Source organism: Chrysochloris asiatica, unplaced genomic scaffold, assembly GCF_000296735.1.
Source record: "Chrysochloris asiatica unplaced genomic scaffold, ChrAsi1.0 scaffold00034, whole genome shotgun sequence".
NCBI lineage: Eukaryota > Metazoa > Chordata > Mammalia > Afrosoricida > Chrysochloridae > Chrysochloris > Chrysochloris asiatica.
This window is the reverse complement of record NW_006408552.1, coordinates 9,334,644-9,340,205: the sequence shown is the minus strand read 5'-3', so window position 1 is coordinate 9,340,205 and position 5,562 is coordinate 9,334,644. Positions and strand designations below refer to the sequence as shown.

The window sequence follows — 5,562 nt, the reverse complement described above, 5'->3', positions numbered from 1 at the left end:
CTTGGTCTTGCCATTTGGTCTCCCCCAAGTTGTTGGCTCCAGGCCACCGAGCCAAGCAGATTAAAAAATACATGATTTCTTACTCCTGCTACAAGTTCCACTAGCTATAAGCTTTAAAACTTTTTAAATATTCCTAGAAATGTGGTTCTGAGTTTTGGAGCTCTGGCCTGAACCCTCTTCCCCTGGTATTCTGTGGTATTGCTGATGGTGAACTTCACTGCATCTCTGTCCTAGGCACCACCAAGCCCCTCCTCTCCTTGATTTATGTCCAGTATCTTTTTAGCCCATTTTCCCATGAACCTTTTGAAACCCATCAAAAATCCCTAATGGAAGATGCTGGCGACCCACTGGTATCTTCTGTCTATATTACCCACTAGCAAGCACTCCATAGAAGCTGAGGTTAAGAATTCAGATACTGGAGTAGTCCTTATACTTTGGTAAAGTGTCCTGTCATGGGGACTCCACAGTACTGCCAAGTCCTCAAAGGGATTCAGTGGACAGGGTGTAGCTCAGACACTCCTCTGATGGCCCAAATGGGATTCCTTGTGGGACCCTAGCTTTCCCAGTCACTCCTTGGGGCTTCTGCGGTTTTAGCTGCCCTGAGGGTGGCTTCGCTGCTGCAAAGGGGGAGACATTGACCAAGCACCTTCCACACTTTTGGTTTGGATACAATCCATAAGGAGCTCTAGTGGCGTAACAGTTAAGCAGTTGGCTGCTAGCCAAGAGGTTGGTGGTTCAAGCACGGTGGTTCCATTGAAGGAAGACCTGGTGATGTGCTTCTACAAAGATTATAGCCAAGCCAACTCCATGAGACCCTTCTACTCTGTCACATGGGACCAATAAGGGTTGGAATTGACTTGATGGCACCAACACCAACGTGAAGCCCAGTCACTCAATGATAACTGAAGTATTTTTGTAAGACTCTCCGGCTGTAAATGGGTAAGTGCTGACATGCTAGCCTAGCCAAAGGAGAACAATTTGAACTTGCCCAAGGGTACCTCAGAAGCAAGTCCTGGTGATCTGCTTCTGAAAGGTCACAGCCTTGAAAACTCTTCGGAGCAGTCTGTTCTGCACACATGGGGTCTTGGTGAATTGGAATCAACTCGACAGCAACTAGAAATAATTTGCATTTGTAAATGTAAAGACAAGATTACGTTGCACCCCAAAAGAGCATTTAGTTTAGTAGTCAAGTGCACGCTGTTTGTGCTACCCAGAGACCTCCAGCCTCAGGGCTTTATTGTTCTTGTTGTTAAGCACTTCCGAGTCAGCTCCAACTCACAACAGAATGTAGCAATGTGCAGTCCTACACCACTGTCCGCAAAATCGCTCTTCTCAGTTTGAGCTGTGCCGCAGCAGCAAATGAAGGTTCTGAAGACTGTGCTCCATCCAAGTCCCTAAAGACCACTGTACTTTGAGGAAGCAACTCTTCCCCAGTCCTTATTTTGAGTACTTTCCAGCCTGAGGGGGCCCATATTCTGGCATTGTATGAGACAATATTCCACTGTTATTCATCAGGTGTTCAATGAGCAATCTTTTCAAATCTTTCCTAGTCTGTCTTATTCTGGGAGCTCTGCTGGAACCTGGCCACCATGGGTGACCCCTCCAGCAGCACAAATCCTAGCAGAGTGCAACACCCCAGGAGAGCGCCTGAAAATAGCTTTCTGGATTACATTTTTACTTGAAGTTGTTCACTGATTTTCCTTTCTCCCCAAAACTTGAGGACAGATATAAAACCACTGTACCATAAAGACGTCTGGTTAGTGTTGATGTTTAATGAAGGTCTTGCTACACATTCTTGATGTGACAAACATCTTGTTAGCTAATTTAATATTGCGCCTCATTCTATACATACATTTGATTATATTTTATTTTTATAAAGCCATTAAGTATTTGATGAAAATCGTTCCCATGGATACTGTAAATTTCATTTTCTTATGAAAACTACTCGTTCTTGCATTTTAATACTGTACTTACTGTGTAATTGATTTTAATGCTAAGGAATTCCAGAAGAAAAATAAAAAAAAGAGGACAAAGTCCTAGAAAGAAATAATTCCATGGCAACCAGTACCAGAAATACTAGAAGGTTGATGATCCTTACCACCTGTTTGTCAGTTGTGGCTTGTGTGTTACTGCAATGCTGTTGGTATTTCAAATACCAGCAGGGTCACCCAAAAGTAGACCGGTTTCACCAGACCTTCTAGACTGAAAACCCAGGAAGAAAGGCTTGGTGATCTACTCCTAAAAATGAACCAATGAAAACCTTTTCCGATCACAACACAAGATTGTCTGGTGAACTCCTGGAAGATGTGTCCCTAGGGTGGAACGCACACACAGCGTATACAATGGCCACAACAAGGAACTCCACTTTATCAATAACTGTGAAGTTGGTGTAGGACTGGGCAACATTTCATTCTGTTGTGTGAGGGGTCACCGTGAATCCGAACAGACTCAACAGCAACAGGGGTGGATTCTGCAGGACCAGAGACATCTTGAACTAAGCATGGCTCCACCATGAAGCAAGTTCACCTGCTGCATTTTCTTCATCAGGGAATCTGCGGATGACTCAACAAAAATGAAATTCCAAGTAGCACTGCTGACATGAATGTGAGCTGGTTACTAGGACGTCTCAGCCTTTGGGGGTATTAACAAGAAAACATTTCATTTTCCCAAGAACTAACCTCTAAAGACTCCCATTTATCTGCTGTTGTTGCATGCACTGAGTCAGTTCTGACTCACAGACATCCTGTACAGTGTTCACGAGGCTCTAAATCTTTATGGAAGCAGAAAGTCTTATCTTTTTCTTGTGGAGCAGCTGGTGGATTTGAACTGCTGACTTTGTGGTTAGTTGTTCAATACGTAACCCACTATGCTAACAGGGCTCTACTCCATTATCTGTAAGATTCTCTTCATGACTGTTGGAGTCTCTGTGCTATTTGCGTTATTGAAAGAATGCCACTTCCATTTGTAAGACTTGCTCTTGTTCATTTTAAGACAGCAGTTTCGTATCCTATTTAATACCTGGTGTGGCGCTGTAGGATAAGCACCAGACTGCAAGGTCAATTTCAACCACAAGCCTGGTGTTTCAAACTTACCAGCCACTCCTTGGAAACCCTTTACAGTTTTGCTATGAGTCAGAATTGACTCAATGACACTTAACAACAACAATTCAACACCTTTGAAACGTGCTTTCCTACACCCCTCCCCACAGGTGATAACTGGGGTTGAAGGAGCTATGCCTCCTCCCAACTCTCAATCTTGGCTCTTGTCTGCTGCCTGCTGAGGAGGGGGAGTGAGAGGGAGCCCAAAAAGCATCCCTCACTGCAGTAAGTAAAGGTTGGTAGTTTGAACCCACCCAATAGCTCCATGAAAGAAACACCTGGAGATCTGCTTCATAAAGAACACAGAGTAGGCAGGGATGGGCAACTTGGACATTGGCTACCCAAAATGGGGAAAGGCAAGAAGTGACTGGCTTACAAGTTTTCAAGAGGGAACCTAGATTCAGAGAGGTTGTGGAGGAAGGAAGACTCTCCACTGAGTAGTATCCGATCTGTCTAGGTGGGGCTGATGAAATGAAATGCGGATGGGTCTCTTGTGATACAATAGTGAATAACTGTTATCAGGACTGATTGTGAGGGTTGGAAATGTAAAGGTAGATGTTTTGTAGCAAGGAGGGGAGTGATTAACTCTTCAGCCTACGAGTGAAGGTCCCTGGGACCATTAAGGGAGAAGAGAGGAGAGTGGGACCCTACCCATTGAAGCAGTGATGCCTCAGATGGAGGCAGAGATGATGACGTGAAGAGATGGAGCAGTTGGGGACACAGAGAGGGAGAGGGGCTGTGTGCTGATGACCAGGAGGGCAGGCTGGTAGTGTATACCCTTTGGTTGGTTGATGATGCATGGAGGGGATTATAACCATAGCAATGAAATGATATACGATAGGATGAATGTAAAACTAATGTTCTCCCACGTAAACTTTCACATAATTCACAATAAAACATTAAAAAAAAAAGAAAAAGAACAGAGCCAAGAAAACCCTATGGAGCAGTTATGCTCTGTCTGGCATGGGAGTCACCATGAGCTGGAATCAGTTTGATGGTCATAGGTTTGGGATTTTTGGTTTATTTGGAACATCTGGTTCAGATTCCTCTCTGTCTGTCTGTCACCAGGAGCCCTTCAGAGACTCTCATGCTCCTGTTCTCCACTCCCAACAGCTGGTTCTTGGTGGTGGTGGTGGTGTGCTGGGGTGGGAGATGACCAACAAAACCTTCAGCCATGTACCTCTATCCAACATGGATCCAGTGCTGCGCCAAGGTGAGAAAGCAGGTGGGCCCCACCTGTACCTTCTCCTACTCTTTGTTCCAGCAGCAGAGAAAAAAATACCACAGTGGGGTAGAGTGTTGGAGAGTCAGGTCTCCCCAGTCTCAGAAGAGGCTCCAGGTTGAACCCCCATCCTCCAGAGGAAAAAAGAAAAAATCTGCTTTAAGGTGTGGAAATAAACGTGCTATCTTAACGGCTCTCAAACAATTCACCCAGAATTTCCTGGGCCCTAATTCATTCCCTCTTGACTAGATGAAAGATGTTTACATTTCAAAGGTTTCAGATTAGAGTTGATTTCATCTTCATCCCTTCTAACCAAATGGTCATCTTTTACATTTCAAGGATTACTGCTAGAATTGCCTTGACCCACCATCAATGATTCACTAAGCTTCCACATCCAAAGCATTTACCCGGCTTGCTTTAGAAATACTGCCTCAGTCACGTTGTATCAGGAGATAAGAAATTAATGTTAGGCTAGAAATTGATGTTAGGAAACTTTGTAGCTTGACAACCCTTGTAAATTTTTCCTTCCTTTGCCTACATTTCCCTTTGATGTGAAACTGTTTGCTTTGCCTAAGAAATACCTCACTAAGGCAGAACTCTTGTTGTAGTCTCTTGTCAAATGCTGTATATTTCTTCATTTCATGAGATGTAATTTTTGTTCAGTAAAATTTTTGTTTTAATTTCTAGCTGAGCATCAGCCTCACGTTTTTATTAAGACACAAGACAGAATAATACTTTTAATTTTCTAGCTGTTGTGTTTTCAAGTGCCGCGGAGTCCATTTTGACTCATAGCAACTCTCTACTGGGTTTTTTTGTTTTTTTGTGTTTTTTTTGTGGCTGTAAATCTTTGTGGGAGCAGAGAGCCTCATCTTTCTCCTATGGAGCTGCTGGTGGGCTTGAACTGACCACCTTGTGGTTTTCAGTCCAATGCTAACCATACAGAGCCACCCCACTTAGCAATCAATCAACATTTATAATAAATGTTGCTATTGAAAGTGTGGTCTGAGAACCAGCAACATCAGTATCATGTGGGGTTTGTTAGAAATTCAGAATCCCAGGTCCTGCCTTAGACCTACACAATTAAAAGTAGCAGTTTAACAAGATCTCCACCAGGTGACTTATATGCACAGTAAAGACTGAGAAGCTCTAAACCCTTGTTGTTGTTGGGGGCACGGAGGTGCAGAGTTGTTGTTGTTGTCGTTAGGCACCACTGAGTCAGTATCAACTCATAGCAAACCTACA

At 43.7% G+C, this 5,562-nt stretch overlaps 1 pseudogene; it reads left to right on the top strand.

The window, feature by feature from the left end:
- The first annotated feature begins 4,272 nt into the window (after positions 1–4,272).
- The window catches only part of LOC102821121, a 4,218-nt pseudogene continuing 2,928 nt past the window's right edge, over positions 4,273–5,562 (top strand).